Source organism: Bos indicus, chromosome 22, assembly GCF_029378745.1.
Source record: "Bos indicus isolate NIAB-ARS_2022 breed Sahiwal x Tharparkar chromosome 22, NIAB-ARS_B.indTharparkar_mat_pri_1.0, whole genome shotgun sequence".
NCBI lineage: Eukaryota > Metazoa > Chordata > Mammalia > Artiodactyla > Bovidae > Bos > Bos indicus.
In genome coordinates, this window is record NC_091781.1 from 55,382,366 (window position 1) to 55,405,572 (window position 23,207).

Below are 23,207 nucleotides of genomic sequence, written 5' to 3' on the forward strand. Positions count from 1 at the left end.
TGCCATATATAAGAACATTCATTGGGCTTCCTGGATGGCTCCAGTGGTAGAGAATCCACCTGCCAATGCAGGAGACCCAGGTTCGATCCCTGGGTTGGAAGATTCCCTAGAGAGGGAAATAGCAACCCGCTCTGTTACTCTTGCCTGGAGAATCTTATGGACAGAGGAGCCCAGCGAGCTACAGCCCACAGGGTCACAAAGCGTCAGACATGACTGAGCAACCGAGCACACATACATGCACGCGGGCACGAAGGTTAGTCATTCAGCCTCTTATAGACAGATGCCCCAGCCTTTTGCTTTCACTGTGTGTTCTACGTCAGAAGTTCAGTAGAAACAGATGCAGACGCGCTCTCATCCCAGGACATGGCTAACCTTTCCATCGGGTCAGGTGATGGGATTCTCTGTGAAGTGTCCAGAACCAGGCCCAGAGCGCTGCTGCAGGAGTGTTCGGTTGCCTGGTTTGCCAGATTCTTAACAACCCACATGTGTATATACAAGGCTGACTGCCCCTCTACAACTATTCCAGCCAACCTTATGTGTATTGAACGCTGTTAATCAGAGAAGTTACTTTTATCCTTCTGTATTCTCATTGGGAACCCTCTCCTGTAGGTTTGGACAGCCGTAGTTGACATACTTAATGATAACCGGACCCTGAAGGTTGGGCATTTGGTAGTCTTTCTAATGTGAACCACACCTGGAGTGGGCATTTTTTAATGAAGGTACCTCAAGTGGTATCTACCTACAGTATTTAAGTGTGTGTGTATATGTCATATGTGTGCACAGTCAGTATACAGAAGTTTTTAAAATATAGATGGTGTAACAACAGGTAGCTCTTGATTGGCCCCTGGAATGCTGCGTCTTCTGGAATGTTGCCAGCCAGTGATGACTGACCTGAGTTATGAGTTGAGCACTAGCCTGCTGTGATGAATTAGCTAGGCCGTGCATGAGTGGTTCATCCATAGGGCAGAGCAAGGAGGGAAGAGGATTGTAGTTTTAGTTTTACAGGCTTTTTCTAGTTCTTTTATGTTCTTTGATCTGGTCTTCTACCTTCCCCGATGGCTCAATGGGTAAGGAATCCACCTGCAATGCAGGAGACACCAGTTTGATCCTTGGGTGGGGAATATCCAGTACTCCAGTATTCTTGCCTGTATAATCCCATGGACAGAGGGGCCTGGCAGACTCTAGTCTATGGGGTCACAAAGCGTCGGCCATCACTGAGTAACTAAGCACTCACTCAGCACTCTGATACGTAAGGAAGTACTGTTTCCCCTACCCAATTTTGCAGATGAATCTTTGTCCAGGGTCACAGAGTGAACACATTAGAGGACCTATAACTGTTTTTGGAAGAGCAGTTGATTCATAACATTGTGTTAGTTTCAGATGTACAGCACAGTGATTTGGTGATACATTTATTTGTATATGTCTATGTTCTTTTCAAAACGTCTTTTCCACTGTTGATTATTATACTGTGTGTACTTTCCCTGGGCTGTAAGTAAGTCCTTGTTGTTCACCTGTTTTATATATGACGGTTTGTGTCTGTTAATCCCAAACTCCCCGTTTATTCCTCCCCACCTTCCGCTTTGGTAGCCATGTTTGTTTTCCATGTCTGTGAGCCTGTTTTGTAAATACGTGTGTTTGTACTATTTTTCAGATTCCACATGTTAGTGATATATAATATTTGTCTTTCTGCTTTGATTTACTTCACTTAGTATGATAATCTCTAGGTCTAACCATGTATTAATAACTATATATGGCGTGATTTTTTTCCTTATGGCTGAGTAATATTCCATTGTATCCACACAAATACATATAAACATCTTCCTTTATTCATACATCTGTTGATGGAAGGAAACTGTAACTTGAAATCTCATCCTTCATAGTTCCTCTGCATTATAGGGGTAAGTTGCTACCAGTAAGAACTGTCACTGTTCTTCAAAGAATATCACAGGGCTTCTCAACTTGGAGCAGGTGTTGTCAAGCAAAGGCCGTGCTGTTGCTGTTGTTGTTGTTCAGTCACCCAGTCATGTCTGACTCTTTGCAACCCCCATGGACTGCAGCATGCCAGGCCTCCCTGTCCCTCACCATCTCCTAGAGTTCGCTTAAGTTCATGTTCATTTCATCAGTGATGCCATGCAGCCATCGCATCCTCTGATGCCCTCTTCTCGTTCTGCCCTCAGTATTTCCCAGCATCAGGGACTTTTCCAAAGAGTCATCTGTTCACAATCAGATGGCTAAAGTACTACAGCTTCAGCATCAGGCCTTCCAGTCAATATTCAGGGTTGATCTCCCTTAAGATTGACTGGATGATCTAAGGGACTTTCAGGAGTTTTCTCAAGGGCTACAGTTTGAAGTCATCAATTTTTGGCATTCTGCCTTCTTTACAGCTCTCACAACCACACGTGAGCACTGGGAAGACCACGGCCTTGAGTATACGGACCCTTGTCGGCAGAGGAACGTCTCTGCTTTTCCACACGCTGTCTAGGTTTCTCACCGCTTTCATGCCAAGAAGCAATCGTCTTCTGACTTCACGGCTGCAGTCACCATCTGCAGTGATTTTAGAGCCCAAGAAGAGGAAATCTTTCACTACTTCCACCTTTTCTCCTTCTGTTGGCCCTGCAGTAATAGAGCTGGATGCCATGATTGTAGTTTTTTTAATATTTAGTCTTAAGCCAGCTCTTTCACTCCTGTCCTTCACTGTCGTCAAAAGGCTCTCTAGTTTCCTCTTCGCTTTCTGCAAGTGGAGTGGTATCATCCACATGTCTGAGGTTGTTGATGTTCTCCCGCCTATCTTGATTCCAGCTTGTAACTCATCCAGCCCAGCATTTTTCATGATGCGCTCAGCATATAAATTCAACAAACAGGGTGACAGCAGCCAGCCCCATCGTACGCCTTACTTGATCACAAACCAGTCAATTGTTCCACACCGGGTTCCAACTGTTGCTTCTTGACCCACATACAGGTTTCTCAGGCGATAGATAAGATGGTCTGGAATTCCCATAGAGCGAAGAGCTTTCCACAGTTTGTCATGTTCTACAGTCAAAGGCTTTAGCGTAGTCAATGGAACAGAGATAGATGTTTTTCGGAAATTCCCTTGCTTTCTCTATAATCCAGTGAATGTTGACAATTTGATCTCTAGTTCTTCTTCCTTTTCTAAACCCAGCTTGAATATCTGGAAGTTCTTGGTTAACATAATACTGAAGCCTAGCATAATGCTGAAGACATGTACCAAGGTTATAATATGTAACAGAATGCTAGGAGGTTTTACTTTAGTTAGTGGTCAGGCATGTAATTCAAGCAGCTCTGTTATTGAAGTCACCTAAAGGGGCTAGTGTGGAACACAACAAACCCTGGAAAATTCTTAAAGAGATAATACCAGGCCACCTGACCTGCCTCCTGAGAAATCTGTGTGCAGGTCAGGAAGCAAGTTAGAACTGGACATGGAACAACAGACTGGTTCCAAATAGGAAAAGGAGTACGTCAAGGCTGTATATTGTCACCCTGCTTATCTAACTTATATGCAGAGTACATCATGAGAAACGCTGGGCTGGAAGAAGCACAAGCTGGAATCAAGATTGCCAGGAGAAATATCAATAACCTCAGATATGCAGATGACATCACCCTTATGGCAGAAAGTGAAGAGGAACTAAAGAACCTCTTGATGAAAGTGAAAGAGGAGAGTGAAAAGGTTGGCTTAAAACTTAACATTCAGAAAACTAAAATCATGGCATCTGGTCCCATCACTTCATGGCAAATAGATGGGGAAACAATGGAAACAGTGACAGACTTGATTTTCTTCTGCTCCAAAATCACTGTAGATGGTGACTGCAGCCATGATATTAAGAGGCTTGCTCCTTGGAAGAAAAGCTCTGCCCAACCTAGACAGCATATTAAAAAGCAGAGGCATTGCTTTGCCAACAAAGGTCCGTCTAGTCAAGGCTATGGTTTTTCCAGTGGTCATGTATGGATGTGAGAGTTGGACTATAAAGAAAGCTGAGCGCCAAAGAAGTGATGCTTTCTGAACAGTGGTTTTGGAGAAGACTCTTGCAGGTCCCTTGAACTACAAGGAGATCCAACCAGTCCATCCTCAAGAAAATCAACCCTGAATATTCATTGGAAGGACTGATGCTGAAGCTGAAACTCCAATACTTTGGCCACCTGATGCGAAGAGCTGACTCATTTGAAAAGACCCGGATGCTGGGAAAGATTGAAGACGGGAGAAGGGGACGACAGAGGATGAGATAGTTGGATGGCGTCACTGACTCAATGTACGTAAGTCTGAGCAAAGTCTGGGATTTGGCGATGGACAGGGAGGCCTGGTGTGCTGCATGCAGTCCATGGGGTCACAAAGAGTCGAACATGACGGAGCAGCTGAACTGAAAGAGGCTGGATAAAAATGTACTTAATGTTGAACATTTAAGAACTAGTAAGTTGTATGGATTTGAGTTAAGATTTGGCAGAGAATGTAAACAAAGAGGACTGAACTTAGCCCTGATGCCACTTCTATCCTGTGGGCATTTGCTAATCAGAAAAAGGAAGTTGAGAGTCTGAGCTCACCTTTGGCGTCCTTTCAGAGTTAGGGAGATAAAAATTGTAGCCTGAGTCTGTGAAACCTGGGAAACCTGGTGAAATATTCCTTACTTTGGGTTGGGACTCCCTGAAGAAATGTCTAACGATAAGGGTGAACTAGTAGCAAACCAACTCTCACATTGACTGCAGCTCAATTTCATGTTATTTGAGCAGCCCAGAAACCATAATGCTTACTTGGAATAAGATGATTTCCATTTAGCTAATGCCCATAGGTACCAGGCAAAAGCAATGAAATGTTCTCAGAGACAGGCATAATAATTTTAGTTCTCAAATTATTTCTACAAATCAATTTTTAGTTGTAACACCTGGCCACAATTACAGGTAAAAAGGCACCCAAAAAGAGAAGACACCATAGGTGAGAATCAGCAAAAGCAACAGACAACAGAAATAGACTCAGAGTTCTAGAAATTGGACTTATCAGATGCAGAATGAAAATACTATGTTTACAGTATTCAAGGAAATAAAAGTTTATTTTCAGCAAGGACCAAAAACTCTAAATTGTGGCTTTGCAGATTAAAAAACTCCAGACCTGAACATGTAAAAGAAAATGAACAAGTTTACAGACAGTTGGACCCATCTGGAAAGCAAATAGTGAACAGAAGAGTTGATCAGAAGAAACTATTCAAAGAGAAGCACAGAGAGAGAAGAAAATATATATATATATATAAACGAAGGTAGGAGAGGATAGAGGAAGGCGTGTCGTATAGTTGGAGTCCTAGAAAAGAGAAGAGTGAGATAGTGGAAGGATCATTGCTTAATGTTTTTGAAACAGATGAATGGCCTCAAGCTTAAGATTGAAGACGCCCAATAAAGCTGAAATAGTATAAATAAAATTAAATGGACACCTAGACTCATCATGATGAAACTTCTGGAAGCAGAATACAAAGATAAATCTTAAAGCAGTAAGGAGGGGAAATGTCATGAAGTTTAGAAGAGTGATGGTTACACGACAGTTGACTTATCTGTTGTAGAACATAAACCAGGGGCAGTGAAATAATGTTTTCAGTGTGCTGAAAGAAAGAACTGCCAGCCCCAAATTTTAAACCCAGCAGAAAATAGTGTTCAGGAATGAAAAGAAAGAGATAAAAGTGAAGGTTAAGCTATTTTATATAGATAAAACTGAGTCTACCACCAGCTGTTTGCCCAAAAGGAGTTCCTAATGGGTAGCCTTCAAGTTGTTGTTAACTTGCCAACTCGTATCCGACTCTTCATGACCCCATGGACTGCAGCACTCCAGGCTTCCCTGTTCTTCACTACCTCCTGGAGTTTGTTCAAACTCATGTCCATTGAGTCAGCGATGCCGTCTAACTATCTCATCCTCTATCACCCCTTTCTCCTCCTGCCCTTAGTCTTTCCCAGCATCAGGGTCTTCAAGTAGGAGAAAAGAAATCTAAATGAGTGGTTAAAAGTATAGTTAAAAAAAAAAAAAGAAACAGTGATAAGTATGTGGGTAACTAAGTGAACATTGGCTGGGTAAGATAATACCGTGGTGAACTCTTTTAAATACAGGGCAAACACAGCATAAAAATTTGGAGGAGGTAAGTGGAATTAGCCTGTTCTGAGATTTGTACATTGTTTTGGAGGAGGGTAGTAAAGTGACAATTAACATTCCAACCTGGATAAGTCAAGGATAAATGTTATAATACAAAAAACATTAAACAAATAGAAACTTTTGTAACTTGTAACTAACAAAGGGAACACTAATGAGAAAAGAGTTTAAAGGAAGAGAAAAGGAACATAGAACAAGTGAAATATATAAAACACAAAAAGAGATGGTAGACGAATTCAAATATCAGTAATTATATTAAACATAAATTGACTGTTAATGGTTAAAAGACAAAGGTTTTTCAGTCTAGATTTTATAAATTATACAGTGTATATTTAATCTGTGGATACAGAATGATTAGAAATAAAAAGATGTAAAAATGTGTACAATATGAATGCTAATCACAAGAAAGCTGGGGTAGCTATGTTAATATCAGATAAAATAGATTTCAGGCCAGAAAGCATTATTGTGTATTACTGTTACTTTTTTATGATCAGTTTTAATTCACCAGGAAGATAGATTTTAAATTTGTCTGTACCTAATAGATATACTTGCTTTCTGGATGTCTCAGAGGTAAAGAATCCGCCTGCCAGTGCAGAAGATGCAGGTTTGATCCCTGGGTTGGGAAGATCCCTTGGAAAAAGAAACGGCAACCTACTCCAGGATTCTTGCCTGGGAAATCCTATGGACAGAGAAGCCTGGCAGGCATGACTTAGCAACTCAACAATAACAAATAACATGTTTGCAAAGTTATATAAAGCAAAATTTTACAGAACCATAGGAGAAATAGATAATATTATACATAATCACAGTGGAAATTTTTAACAGGCCTTTCTCAGTAACTGATGAAAGAAGCATATGAAAAAAATCTGTAAAGCTTATTGATTTACTGAAAATTTGATCAGCATAATTACTAAACACATTCTGGTGAACCAAACTGGACCAAACTGTGAAGTACATTTTCTTTTTAAGCGGGCACATAATATTTTACAAGAATTTATGACACTGAATTGTTAAGCTTCAGCAGATTTCAAAGATTGATATGATCCCTAATATGTACTCTGATTTCAATGTAATTATGCTAGAAATCAGTAATAAATGGAATCATATATTTGGAAATTGAAATATATAACCTTAAATAACTAATAAATTAAAGATAAAATGGAAATTAAAAATAAGTGATAAAAAAATTTCATTTAAAATGTATAGCTTAAAAAAATAAAATGAAATTTATAGCGTGCAGGTAAACAGTACGTAGTAGAAAAATGTATGGCCTTAAAAGAAAAAAGACCCCAAATTACTAGAAAATATTATCTCAGGAAGTCAGAAAAGCAGCACAACCCAGGGATTGACCCCATGTCTCCTGCATTACAGGCAGATTCTTTACCACTGATCCACCAGGGAAGCCCTTATGAGTCAGTATTTACCTCAGAAAGGCAAGTGTCGTGATTAGGAGCTGGCTTTGTAGGGAATTCCAATGTTCTTGACTGAGTGGTGGTTATACAGAGGTTTAGTGTGTGTGTGTTAGTTGCTCAGGTCATGTCCAACTCTTTGCAACTCCCTGGACTGTAGCCCGCCAGGCTCCTCTGTCCACAGGGATTCTCCAGGCAAGAGTAACAGAGTGGGTTGCCATTTCCTTCTCCAGGCGATCCTCCCAACCCAGGAATCGAACCTGGGTCTCCTGCATTGCAGGCAGATTCTTTACTATCTGAGCCACCAGGAAAGCTCATATAGAGGTTTACTCTACAGTATTTTAAGCTGTGTATTCCATTTCACTTTTCTGTGTTATTTCACATGAAAAAGGGTTAAGATGATAAATAGGCATCTGAGCAACTAAATTCCAATAAAAATTTTTTTTTATGATAAGTAAATAGGCCTTCTGCATGCAGGTTTTTGCAGACACACCCATCATCTACACTGTTCTTTTTGCCACCTAGGAAGGGTATCAGCCTGACACATTGCTTTTCAGAGACTGCTCATCCTAGCCTGCAGGTTCCTAAGAATTTCCAGAGAATAGAGGTGGCCTGCCTGTAGATCCCACTGGTCAACAACCTTAGGCCATAAGAGACCGAGTCCAAAGAAGCACCACACCGAATTTGAGCCAGTTTATATGTACTTTTTCAAGTTGAGACTTACTATGTGATTCCTCTTATGCCCGACACTCAAATACACTTGCCTGTGAGATTCCCCGGACAGAGGAGCCTGGCTTGCTACAGTCAATGGGGTCACAAAGAGTCGGACACAACTGAGTGACTGAACAACAGAGGCTAGGCTGATAAATACAGTGGAGAAGACGACAGGAAATGAATGGAGACTGTGGCCAGCTAGAGCTCGAATTCTCTGTGAAGGGCAGCTGTGGCCCAACTCTGCATGAGTATTTACTTGCAAAATTGGAAATAACGTTACCAGATCTTGTCTTTTTTTTCTTTTTTAATTTTAAGAATGGAGGAAATCTGAATTTTAATGTGAAAGCACCTGATTTTTAAATGTTGGATCAAGCATAACTTCCCCTTGCCCCAAGTATTCCATGTATCAAACCAAATCTGTGTGTGGGCTATTTCAATCCAGTGCCTGTTGGTTTATGGCAATAAGCTCAAGGATCATGCAGATGGAGATAGAGAAAAATGTGTAAAATAATATAATCAAGTACCTAATTTTTCTCAGTGGAGCTTGCTTGCCAAGTATGTGCTAGTATAATTATCAGCCTCCAAATTAAAAGAAATTTGCTGAACCAGAATTCACACATTACAAAAGTCACTTGGGATAGTAAGTTCTTTTAATGAGACCTGGCTCTCTGTGGAAGGGTACTAAAAACTTTGTACCATAAAGAATTTATTAAAGGGATTGACCAAAACTGCTAACTAAACAGTACTATCCCATAGAGTAATTTCTTTTTGGAGGAACAGCTAAAGGTGACTTTTTAAAGTTAGTTTAAAGGGAATGTGCATGCTTCTTGAGTCTCAAGAGAATATGCTCCCATTTGGATGTAGCAGGTTTTTTCGAAGGACCCCACAGCATCCCTGTGATCTGAGGACTCACTAGAAAATGCAAATTCTTAGAAGCCACCCTTGTAGTTGTCCTGCAGTTTCTAAGTCGTGACCTACTCTGTGACCCCGTGGATTGCAGCATGCCAGGCCTCCCTGTCCACCACCAACTCCCGGAGCTTGCTCAAACTCATGTCCATCGAGTGTTGGTGATGCCATCCAACATCTCATCCTTTCACCCCCTTCTCCTCCTGCCTTCAGTCCTTCTCAGCATCAGGGTCTTTTCCAATGAGTTGGCTCTTGCCATCAGATGGCCGAAGTATTGGAGCTTTAGCATCAGCATCAGTCCTTCCAATGAATATTCAGGGTTGATTTCCTTTAGGATTGACTGGTCCAACCCCACCCTAGACCTAATTAATCACAGACTCTGGGGGTGGACCCCAGCTCTGTGTTTTACCAAGCCCTCCAGGGGATTCTCACGCAGGCTCCAGATTGAGAATCTCTGCTCTGTAGTTTTTGTGCTTTGTGATTTATTTTGAAGAATGTCTTTAGAAAGTTATACTTTGTTATATTAAGTTTTTCATGTATTGTAAGTCTTGGAATCCTCCAAATGATCCTTTAAAGAATATATCCAGGATGTTAGAATCAGGTAAAACACACACACATTTGGTTTAAAAAGATAACTGAGAAAGAAAAATGACATCCCTAAAAATTCTGTTTTAAAGTGAGATTTGTATGACAAAAGATGCAGTTACACCCCCCTTTGTGCCGTTTTCCTCCGCTCCTCATATGCTGAAATAGATGCATTTTTCAGGGATATTTTTTACTGTTAAAGACTTTGGGGGAAGGTAGTAAGAGAGAAGTAGTTGAGAGGATTTTTGTCAGTTTTTGAAATGGTAGGCATTTCAGCTTGTTTGTGTTCAGAAGAAAATGTTGAAAAAGGATAGTTCTTGTCCGATTCCTCTGTTTAGATATTGAAGGATAAAAAGTCATTTAAGAAATACAACTTGTACCTAATGTAAACTTTTAACTTATATATTTTTAAATATTTTTTCCACTTGTAAGTTACTTGCTTTTAATTGGGGGAAAAAAAATCTTCCTTTGCTAAGTGAAGTGACAGTTACTCAGTCATGTCTGACTCTTTGCAACCAGGCCAAAATACTGGAGTGGAGTAGCCAGTCCCTTCTTCAGGGGATCTTCCCAACCCAGGGATCCAACCCAGGTCTTCTGCATTGCAGGCAGATTCTTTAGCAGCTGAGCCACAAGGGAAGCCCAAGAATACTGGAGTGGGAAGCCTATCCCTTCTCCAGCAGATCTTCCTGACCCAGGAATTGAACCAGGGTCTCCTGCATTACAGGTGAATTCTTTACCAGCTAAGCTACCAGGGAAGCCTTTTGATATGTTATTGTTAGTTAACACTTAAGTTTGTAAGATAGCCTGGTTCCTTTTCCCTGACTTAATTTTAGAAGTTAATGAGTGCTAATGATCTAACAAAGAAAATTAGAAATAAAAACAAACGAACAAAATGTTACTGTATAAGCAAACCTGAAACCAAAGAACGAGTATCACAAGTTCAGAAATAGTTCTGTATGTGCTGTATATTAGGGCAGATGTTAGGTTATCTCCTTGACAAGAGATGGCACCCCTGAACACCCCTGTTCATAGCAGCATTACTCACAAAAGCTAAAACTCAGAAGCAGTCCAAGTGTTCATCAATAGCTGAATGGATAAACGTGGTCTATACATACAACAGAATATTACTAAGCCTTAAAAAAACGAAGGAAATTCCAACGTGCTACAACATGAATAAAAAAGGACATTAGGCTAAGTGAAATAAGCCAGTCACAAAAAGACAAATACTGTATGACTTCACTGAATCAGGTACTTAGAGTAATCAGACTCACAAAGTAGAGTGGTGGTTGCCAGGGGCCAGGCAGGGGGCAATGGGGAGTTTAATGCATATAGCGTTTCAGTTTTTCAAAATAAAGAGAATTCTAGAGATGGATGGTGGTGATGATTACACAACGGTGTGAATGTACTTGACGCTACTGAACTGTGCACTAAGATGATACATTTATGTCATGTACATTTTACCCCAATAAAAACAAGCCTTCCTCAAACTTACGGGCTTTACGAGAGTAGATTAATTGGTCAGAGCATCCATTTGTAAATATTTTGGTCATTATAATATCCTGTTCACTAGCCAGCTCAAGTTTGTAAAGTCAAATTATTTGAGAAAATCTCATTTTGTTTTTATGTTAGAATTAAAAAGAGTTAGTTTATAGATTTGGATAAAGTTGCTCATGGCATATTTTCTTTTCTTTTCTTTTCTTTTTCCATTTTTGGGGGAATGGGGACCAGATTAACTTTCCTACAAAAGCTCTCTGCTAGTTCTTTGATCCTCTTCTAGTCCCTAAAACTTGAAGGTTATGAAACCTCCTCAAGTGAACTTACTCTTTCTGTTTCTCTCCCTTTCTGTTCACCATATGTGTTTCTTTATTTTCCCAAGAATCTTCAGAAGCATTGTTAATCTTTTAAAATGATAAATTAGACTTGGTGATTATTTAGCTCTGAAAAACTCTAATTGGAAATGACGCATGTTGAGTAAGCATGCCCTAGCAGTCCAAGGATTAATGGGGGCAGGATTAAGTTCATCCCTTTTTCCCTCCCTTCCACCATCCAGGTAGTGTTTTTAATTACTCAGGCCGCTTTGTAGATACCCTGTCATTGTCTTTATTTTTTTTTAATTAAGATAAAATTCATATGCCCTAAAATTCACCATTTTAAAATGTAAAAATTCATCGACTTTTTTAGTATATTTACAAGTTTGTGCAAACATCACACTATCTTAATTCCAAAACAATTTCACCCCCAAAACAAAGGTCTGTCCCCAGTCACAACCTTCTCCCAGACCATGGCAAGCGCTTTCTGTCTCTGTGGATGTTCCTGTTTTGGACATTTCATATGAAGAGGATTAAACGTGGTCTTTTGTGAATGGCTTCTTTCACTTAGCATAATATTTTCAAGGTTCCTCCAGGTTGTAGCTTGTGTCAGCACTCCATCCGTTTTCATGGGTGAATACTATTCCATTGTACAAATCTACCATATTTTCATCCATTTAGCAATTGATGAATATTTGGCTATTACAGAATTTTTGGCTATTGTGAATAATGCTGCTATAAACATCTGTGTACAAATTTTAGTGTGAACAAATGCTCTCAGTTCCCCTGGTTGTGTACCTAGGAGTATAAGTATCGGGTCATATGGACACTCTATGTTTAACGTTTTATGAAACTGCCAAAACTGTTTCCCACACAGCTGCACTGTTGAAGTTCCCGTCAGCAGTGTCGGAGGGCTCTGACTCTCCATTCTTTCTTGTCAACTCCTGTTACTGTCTCCTTTTTATTATAACTATCCTACTGAGCAGGAAGTGATATCTCCTGGTGGTTTTGATTTACATTTCCCTAAAGACCAGTGATGTTGAGCATCTTTTCATATGCTTGTTGGCTATTTTTATAGCTTTTTTTTTTTTTTTTTTTTGGAGGAATGTCTATTAAATTCCTTTGCCTATTTTTAAATTGAGTTGTCTTTTTATTGATATGTTAATGAGAGTTTTTTATATATTCTGAACACCAAACTCATCAGATTTATAATTTATAAATATTTTCTCACGTAGCTTGTATTTTCACTCTGTTAACCTGTGCTTTGAAGCACAATAGTTTTTAATTTTGATGAAGTCCTAATTTTTTTTTTCCTTTGGTTGCCTATGGTTTTGTTGTCATAACTGAGAAACCTGTGTCCCACCCAAGATCATAAAGATTTACTATGATTTATTCTGAGTGTATTTGTTTTAGTTCTTACATTTAGGCCAATGACCTATTGTCAATTTTCGTATATGGTCTATGCTTTGGTTCTAGCTTCAAGCTTTTGCAAGTAGATGCTCAGTTGTTCCAGCTCTACTTGATGAAAAGATGATTCTTTCCTCCATTAAATGGCGTCACTTTTGTAAAAAAAAAAAAAAAAAAAAGAAGAAAAAAAAGTGGGAAGGGTTTATATTTGGACTTTCAGTTCTATTCTGTTGATCTGTATGTCGATGCTTACGTCCATCCAGTAAGCCATACTGTGTCTTTCCAGTAAGTTTTGAAATCACATAGTGTGAGATCGCCAACTGTGTTCTTTTTCAGGATTATTTTGGCTATTCTAGGTGCCTTACATTTCTATGTGAATTTTAGGGTCAATTTGTCAATATCTACCACCCCTCCTAAAAGCCATCTGAGATTACATTGAATATTAGATCAATTTGGGGAGTACTACCATCTTACCAGTACTAAGTTTTGTGATTTGTGAACTTGGGATGTCTTTGTATTTATTTTGTTTTTTAATTTTTTCCAATGGATTTTTTTACTTTTTCGTGTATAATTGCTTTACAATATTGTGTTGGCTTCTACCATACGTGCAGAAATAGATTTGATTTTTTTTTTAATATGGCTCTTGTATCCTGCAGCCATGGTGTACATATTTTGTTCTAAGGTGGTTTTTTAATTTATTTTGGTTTCCTTTGACCTTTCTATGTATAAGATCATGTCATCTGCAAATAGAGATAGTTTTATGTCTCCTTCCAAATCTAGACTCAGTGGGTTTTCTTTGTTTGTTTGTTTGTTTTTGCCATATTGTACACAGCATGCATATAGGGAGTGAACCCTGGCCACAGCAGTAAAATAGCTGAGGCCTAACCATTGGACGGCCAGAAAAGTCCCCTAATTCAGTCAAGATAGATGTCTTTTATTTCTTTTGCTTGCCTATTACCCTGGGTCAGACCTCCAATACAATGTTGAATGGAGTTGATGAAAGTGGGCGTCCTTGTCTTGTTCCTGATATTAGTAAGTAAGCTTTGAGTCTTTCACCACTATGTGTGAGATTGATGACTACTGATGCTCTTACGCAGGTTGAGGAAATTCTCTTCTGTTCCTCATTTGCATGTTCATTGTCATGAAAGGGTTTTGGAATTTGTTAACTGTGTTTTGTGTGTCTCTCGAGTGATCATGTGGTTTTTGCTCCTTATTATCATAATATGGTATAGTTCGTTAGTTAATTTTTATATGTTGAACCAGCCTTGCTTTCCAGGAGTAAATCCCACTTTCTCAAGGTGTGTAATTCTATGTTGCTGGATTCATTTAGCTAGTACTTTACTCAAGATTTTTGCATTTATGTTCATAAGAGACTTTTCTTTGTGATGTCTTTTCTCATTCACCAGGATATTACTGGCCTCGGAGACTGAGTTAAGACATGTTTGCTGCTTTTCTGTTTTTGGGGAGTTTGTGAAAGTTTGGTGAATTCTTTAAATGTGTAGTAAAATTCACCAACAAGTCAGTTTTGGTTCTTTGTATCTTTCTATAAATTTGTCCATTTCATCTAGGTGTACAGTTGTTCATGGTGTTGTAATCATTTTTATTTCTCTAATATTGATAGTATTGTCCCCTCTGTCACCTTTAATATTAGTAATTTGAGTCTTCAGATTTTTGATCAGTCTAGATAAAGATTTGTCGATTTTGTTTATGTTTCAAGAAACCAACATTTTACTTATGCTCAATTTTTTATACTTCCTTCCTTGTGCTTGCTTCGTATTTAGCTAGATTTTTGCTTTGTTTTGTTCTTAGGGTGAAAGGTAAAATTGATGATTTGAAACTGTTAGACACTTACCATTATACATTTCTCTATAAGCAGTGCATTCATTACATCTCATACATTTTGGTATGTTGTGTTAATTTTTTTGTTCATCTCAAAGTGTTTTCTAATTTCCCATGTGGTTTTTCACTTTGATTCACTGCTTTGGGGGAGTGTGTTTTTTTAATATCCACATATTTCTGAGTTTCTCAAATTCTATGTTATTGATAACAAATTTCATTCCATTGTAGCTGGAGAACATATAGTGCATGATTTCATTTTTTATGGTCTAACACACTGTATATCCTGGAGAATGCTTCGTGCACGTATGAGGAGAATATGTGTTCTGCCATCACTGGGTATAGTATCCTGTAGACGTCTGCTAAATCTAGGCGGCATATAGTTTTGTTCAAGTCTTCTGTTTCCTTGCTGATCTTCTCTCTAGTTATATTCATTACTGAAAGTACAGTATTGACTTCTCTAACTGTTGTTTACTTATATTTTTCCCTTCAATTCTGTCAATTTTTATTTTGTTTATTTTGGGGCTGTTTGATGGGTACATGTATGATTATAATTATACATTTTTGATAGACTGACCCTTTTATCATTAGATAATGTTCTTCTTTGTCTCTATTAACAATTTTAAAGTCTATTTTGTCTGATATTAGTATAGCCTCTCCAACTCTCTTTTGGCTACCATTTGCATTTACTTAAAAAAAAAAATAACTTTAGGAAATTCCCTGATGGTCCAGTCGTTAAGACGGTGCTTTCACTGCTGGGGCCAGGGTTCAATCCCTGATTGGGAGAACTAGGATCCCACAAGCCACACTGCATGGCCCCCAAAGCAAAACACAACAACTTTATTGAGATATCATTGATATATAAAATTATATGTATTTAAGGTATACAAATTAATGTCTTGAAATATGTATGTATTGTGAAATTATCACCACAGTCAAGCTAATTAACATATCCATCCCCTCCAACAAGTGCATGTATGTGTGTGTGTGTATGTATGAGAAGTTTAATTTCAAATCTATCCTATTAGCAGACCTCAAGGAAACAATATAGTATTGTTTACTATCATTACCATGTCACTAGGTCTCTAGAACTTATTAATACTTGTCTTGCATAATTGAAAGTGCATGGAATACCTTTTTCTCTTCTTTTACTTTCAGCTTATTTGTGTCTTTGAATCTAAAATGCATCTCAAGTAGACAACATTTAGTTGGATATGCTTTTTTATGCATTTTGCTATGTCTGCCTTTTAGTTGAAGTGTTTAATTCATTTACATTTAATGTAATTACTGATAAGATAGGATTTACATTTGCAGTATTGCTGTTTGTTTTCTATGCGTCTTACGTCTTTTTTTTTCTTTCTATATTTCTCTATTACCTCCTTCTTTTGTGTTAACTAGATATTTTCTGACATGCCACATTACTTTTCTTATATTTCATGCCCTGTGTTTTCTTTTATAGTAAATTTTTTCAGTTATTTTCTCAGTGGCTGTCCTGAAAATCGCAATTAAAATCTTAATTTCTAGCAATGTAATTTTGTTTAACATCACTTAATTTCATTAGTATACAAAAACTTTGCTCCTGTAATACTGTTTCTCTTTCCTTCCTTTGTGCTTGCTGTCACACAAATTACATCTTTATATAATTTACAACAACATAGACTTATAATTATTGCATTATGCATTTGTATTTTAAATCACATAGGAAAAAAATTGCAACAGAAATATATTTAGTCTTCTGTATTTATGTATACAGTTACTTTTCCCTGAAATGTTTTCTTCATGTGGATTTGAGTTACTGTCCAGTGTCCTTTAATTTCAGTCAGAAGAATTCCCTTTAGTTTTTCTGACAGGGCAGGTTTTCTAGTGATTAATTCTCTGTTTTCTCTTTACCTTGGAATGTGTTAATTTCTCCATCACTTTTAATGTTTTTAATTTATTTTTTAATTGAAGGATAATTGCTTTACAGAATTTTGTTGTTTTCTGTTAAACATCTGCATGAGTCACTAATAGGTATACATAGGTACCCTCCTTCTTAAATCTCCCTCCCCATCCCACTCCTCTAGGTTGATACAGAGCCTGTTTGAGTTTCCTGAGCCATACAGCAAATTCCCATTGGCTATGTATTTTACATATGCTAATGGAGTTTCCATGTTACTCTCTCCGTACATCTCACCCTCTCCTTGCACACCAACCCCCTGCAATGTCCATAAGTCTGTTCTCCATGTCACTTTCTCTGTTGCTTCCCTGCAAATAAATTCATCAGTACCATCTTTCCCAGATTCCGTATATATGAGTTGCTGTGTATGCTTAGTTGCTCAGTTGTGTCTGACTCTTTGCGACCCCATGGACTATAGCCCACCAGGCTCCTCTGTCCTTGAGGATTCTCCAGGCAAGATACTGGAGTGAGTTGTCATACCCTCCTCCAGGGGATCTTCCCAACCCAGGGATGGAACCCAGATCTTCCACGTTGCAGGCAGATTCTTTACCCACTGACTTACCATATGTGCCTTAGTATACGATATTTATCTTTCTCTTTCTGACTGAGTTCACTCTGTGTAATAGGTTCTAGGTCATCCATCTCATTAGAACTGATGCAAATGCATTCCTTTTTATGGCCAAGTAATATTCCATTGTATATACATACCACGGCTTCTTTACCCATTCATCAGTCAGTGGACATCTAAGTTGCTTCCATGTTCTAGCTGTTGTAAATAGTGCTGCAGTGAACATTGGGGTTCATGTGTCTTTTTCAGTTTTGATTTTCTCAGGGTATATGCCTGGGAGTGGGATTGCTGGGTCATGTGGTGATTTTATTTCTAGTTTTTTAAGGAATCTCCATACCGTCTTCCACTGTGACTGTATCAATTTACATTCCCACCAATAGTGGGAGAGGGTTCCCTTTTCTCCATACCCTCTTCAGCATATATTGTTTGTAGACTCTTTGATGATGGCCATTCTGACCAGTGTAAGGTGATATCTCATTGTAGTTTTGATTTGCATTTCTCTAATAATAAGCAATGTTGAGCATCTTTTCATGTGTTTATTAGCCATCTGTATGTCTTCTTTGGAAAAATGTCTGTTTAGGTCTTTTCCCCACTTTTTGATTGGGTTGTTTGTTTTTCTGGTATTGAATTGTATGAGCTGCTTGTATGTTTTGGAAATTAATCCTTTGTCAGTTGTTTCATTTGCTATTATTTTCTCCCATTCTGAGGATTATCTTTTCATCTTGTTTATAATTTCCTTTGCTGTGCAAAAGCTTTTAAGTTTAATTAGATCCCACTTGTTTATTTTTGTTTTTATTTCCATTACTCTAGGAGGTGGGTCATAGAGGATCTTGCTTTGATTTATGTCATCGAGTATTCTATGTTTTCCTCTATGAGTTTTACAGTTTCTGGTCCTACATTTAGGTCTTTAATCCATTTTGAGTTTATCTTTGTGTACGGTATTAGGAAGTGTTCTAATTTCATCCTTTTACATGTAGCTGACCAGTTTTCCCAGCACCACTTACTCAAGAGGCTATCTTTGCCTCTTTTATATTGTATATTCTTGGCTCCTTTGTCAAAAATAAGCTACCCATAGGTGCATGGGTTTATTTCTGGGCTCTCTATCTTGTTCCATTGGTCTATGTTTCTGTTTTTGGGCCAGTACTATAGAGTCGTAATGATTGTAGCTTTGTAGTATAATCTGAAGTCAGGAAAGTTGATTCCTCCACTTCCATTCATCCTTTTCAAGACTGCTTTGGCTGTTCGGGGAATTTTGTGTTTCCATATGAATTGTGAAAAATGCCATTGGTAGTTTGATAGGAATTGCATTGAATCTGTAGATTGCATTTCGTAGTATAGTCATTTTCACAATATTGATTCTTCTAAGCCAGGAACATGGAATATCTCTCCATCTGTTTATGTCATCTTTGATTTCTTTTATCAGTGCCTTATAATTTTCTGTATACATTTATTTTGTCTCCTTAGGTAGGTTTATTCCTAGATATTTTATTCTTTTTGTTGCAGTGGTGAATGGAATTGATTCCTTAATTTCTCTGAGTGTTCATTGTTAGTATATAGGAATGCAAGTGATTTCTGTGTATTGATTTTGTATCCCACAACTTTGTTAAATTCACTGATTAGCTCTAGTAATTTTCTGATAGTATCTCTAGGGTTTTCTGTGTATGGTATCATGTCATCTGCAAACAGTGAGAGCTTTCTTTTTTTTCAATCTGGATTCCTTTTATTTCTTTTTCTTCTCTGATTGTCATAGTTAGGACTTCCAAAACTATGTTGAATAATATTGGTGAGAGTGGGCACCTTTGTCTTGTTCCTGATCTTACAGAGAATGCTTTCAGTTTTTCACCACTGAGAATACTGTTTAATGTGGGCTTACCATAAGTGGATTTAACTGTGTTGAGGTAGGTTCCTTCTGTGCCTATTTTTTGAAGAATTTTAATCATAAGTGGGTGGTGAATTTTGTCAAAGGCCTTTTCTGCATCTCTTGAGATTATTATATGGTTTTTATCTTTCAGTTTGTTAATATGGTATGTCACATTCATTGATTTGTGTATATGGAAGAATCCTTGCATCCCTGAAATAAACCCAGCTGATTATGGTGTTTGAACATTTTAATGTGTTGTTGAATTCTGTTTGTTAGAATTTTGTTGACAATTTTTGCATCTATGTTCATCAGTGATATTCGCCTATAATTTTCTTTTTCTATGTTGTCCTTGTCTGGTTTTGGTATCAGGGTGATGGTGGCCTCATAGAATGAGTTTAGAAGTGTTCCTTCCTCTGCAATTTTTTGAGAGTTTTGAAACTGGTAGTCTCAGTTGACCTCTCTTCATGTTCAGTAATTCTTTCTTCAGCTAACCCAAATCTGCTGTTGAGAGTCATGAATTTTTCAGTTGTGTTTTTCAATTCCAGAATGTCTCTTGGGTGGTTTTTTTTGTTTGTTTGTTTCCCTTTATTGGTATTCTGTATTTTGGTGAGGTAGCATTCTCGTACTTTCCTTTAGTTACTTACACATGATTTTTTTAGTTCTTTGAACATACTTAAAATAGCAGTTTTCAAGTCTGTCTAGTAGGTTCCTCAGGGACAGTTTCTATAGATTGATTTCATTTTTGTTTTGTGTGGGGGACATACTTTCCTGTTTCTCTGCACAACTGGTAATTTTCTGTTGAGAGCTGGACATTTTCAACAATATAATGCAGAAGCTCTGGGATCAGATTTTCTTCCTTCTCCAAGGTTTGCTGTCATTCCTTGCTGCTCCTGTTGTTTGTTATTCAGTGACTTCTCTAAACTAATCTCGTTAGGTTTGTAGTCTTTGTCCTGTGTGGCCCTTTATGCTCAGTTAACTTAGTGGCCATCTAATGACTGGACAGAGATCTCCTGAAATGTCTGGAACCGTTGCAGTAAGGCGGACCCCTTCCAGGGCCCGAAACTGGGCTCTTGTCTAATACTTGGAAATAAACTGTCCGAGGAGACACATATGCTGACAAAGCAAGAGATTTTATTGGGAAAGGGCACCCGGGTGGAGAGCAGTAGGGTAAGGGAACCCAGGAGAACTGCTCTGCCACGTGGCTTGCAGTCTCAGGTTTTATGGTGATGGGATTAGTTTCCGGGTGTTCTTTGGCCAATCATTCTAATTCAGAGTCTTTCCTGGTGGCACACATGGCCCAGCCAAGATGGATGCTAGCGAGAGGGATTCTGGGAAGTGGACGAACACGCGGTGTCTCCTTTCAACCTTTCCCAAACTCTTCCAGTTGGTGGCTTATTAGTTCCGTATTCCTTATCAGGATCTCCTGTCCTAAAACAACTCATGCAAATGGTTACTATGGTGCCTGGCCAGGGTGGGGCACCTGTGCTTCAATCAGTGTGCTTCCCCTAACAGAACCAGTAAGCCTTCCACTCTCTGTTGGGGGCTCTGTGTGTGGTGGGCCATGTCCTCAGTGCTCGCCTGGGCAGTTAGGTACTCTGCCTTACCCTTCATCTCCTACCTGCCCAGATCCTCCTGATCAGCTAGAGGTGAGAGCTTAAGGCCTTCTCAGATCTTTCCCGAGCGCATGTGTGACTTAGGGCATGCACCTAGGTCTATGCTCATGTGTAGTCTTCTGGATTCCTAAGACTGTGGGATTCACCAGATTTTCCTTTTAAGCTTTTTGTTTTAAGCTTATTGTTGCTTTAACTGTCACTTACCACCTCAGCAGGTCACAGTGTTGAACAACAGTTGCTCCTGATACTTTTCAACAACTGGTCCCTGGAAAAAGGTTTTCACATATGGTGATTTCTGAGTCAAGTCAAATAAAGACAGCAACTGAGCAGCAAGTGAGTGGGGTCTTCCTTACAAACAGGTGGCAATTTTCTGAACATGGGGTCACAGCTCCTTCAGATCTCCGATGTGCCTCCTCCACTGGCTCCCAGCCTAGTTTTCATTGTGATGGTGTGTTGGTTTTCAAGGCTACAGTCAAGCTAGAAGGGAAAAGGGCTGGGAACTGGTCAAGTTAAAATGCCACAAACCTTATTTTTACAGCTGCTTTTCTTAAATAAATATGCCTCAGGGTTTGTTAGTATTCTCGTTTATGGAAGAGTGTTCTCAGAGCCCCTTACTCTGGTATTTTCTCTGTCACCGTGTGCCATTTTGTCCTGTGTTTTCTGTGTGTGCCACACCCTATTAGCTGATAGTAATTGTATCATGAGAATAAGTGCAAAAAAGGTAATAAAGGAATAGCACTTTTATTGTCCTTTGTAAACCATTCTTAGTGATTGAAGTCATAAAATCTTTTTTTTTTTTTTTTTTTTAATCTAAGTGGACAGATAGGCTTGGAGTTTCATCCCCATTGTAGGTTTTCCCCAGTGGTTCAGTGGTAAAGAACCCTCCTGCCAATGTAGGAGACGCAGGTTCAGTCGCTGAGTCAGGAAGATCCCCGGGAGGAGGAAATGGCAACCCTCTCCAGTATTCTTCCCATGGACAGAGGAGCCTGGTGGACCACAGTCCATGGGATCGCAGAGTCAGACACGACTTAGCGACTAAGCAACAAACAAACCCATTGTAGCGATGAGCAGACAGACTCAGAAAGACGAAGTTTTGCCCACTGTTGGCAAATTACTGCCCATTGCATGTTGTCTCCCAGTTTTCAGTTTCTTTCCTTCTGCTCAATTAACCTCAGTAGATTTCTGAGTTTGGTATGTGACAACACCAAGATACGATATTATTTGGCTTTGTTTTTAGTACAGTTGTGTGTTGCACTGTAAGAAGTTCAGTTAAAATCCCTGAAGTGTTCGGAACTCTTATTCCATTGTTGAAATTTGAAAGCTATTCAACATTTTGATTTAAAATCTCCCATATCCTCTAAATTACCATTGTACCCATTTTAGATTTGGATTCCTAAGAAAAATGGACACTATACAGTGTCATTAGGGAAAGAACAAGAGACTTATCTGTAGTGCGTTTTTGACATGCCAGGTATTATCCTGATTAATGCTATTGCCGGGGTCCAGCCATGGTGGAGTCAGGGGTTTCGAAGGGGAGACGGCTTCAGCGATCAGGAAACAATAGATCAATTAAGCGTTAATTAAAGATATGAAGAGTGGTTAAATAAGGATAGCTCAGTGAGGAAATTCAGTGGAGAAAAGAGGCTGAATAATTCAGCCAGAAGGTGAGAGAAAGAACGACATGGGGAGACCAAGCTTCAGTGAACAAGGCCCGCACTTTATTTTCCAAAGTAGTTTTTATACCTTAAGTTATGCATAGAGGATAATGGGGGAATGAGTAGAGTCATGCAGTAAGCCAGGCTTTCTTCCTGCAAACTTATCATATGCAAAAGTTCAGGTGATTTGCATCATCTTCTGGCCCTGAGGCCTGTTAACATTTTAAGACCCTTTCTTCAGAAAACTTATTTTTCTCTAAAGGTGATTAGTCAGGCGCCACCCTCCAAAAGCATTAGATAAAGTTGCATTCCTATAGGGCAAAGGTGTGGTGGGCTATAACAAGAAAAAGAATTAACTCAAGGATCCAAGGTTACAAACATTAAAGCTACTACTTACACCAATTATATTAATCAATACACTACCAGGGACACAGCAGGTAAGGGATATGGAAACTTAGCAGCAAACATTGGCCCAACAAGTGAAAAACCCTTCACCAATACAATTTCTAATCAATCTTTTAATTGCTCAAAGGAATCTGTATTTAGACAGTTTAGAACATCTCATGCCTCTCACGGTTGGGAGGCTGTGAACAATCACATGTGGCCAGAATAACCTTCAGAGGAGTTTGTAGGTTAAAACACTCTTATCACGCCCACCAACTTTATCAACTGGAGCTGTAAGTTAACTCTTTTTTCAGAGAGAGGTAGTGGGGGACAGCCCCCGTAAAGTCAGAGGTGTAGGTGAGAGCACAAAGCAGAAAGTAGGCAGACTC

The 23,207-nt window shown here is 38.8% G+C and overlaps 1 protein-coding gene across 21 annotated transcripts in view; it reads left to right on the forward strand.

The window, feature by feature from the left end:
• Positions 1-23,207, forward strand: part of ATG7 (autophagy related 7) — a 293,009-nt gene that overhangs the window by 117,990 nt on the left and 151,812 nt on the right. The gene's annotated exons all lie outside the window — the stretch shown is intronic.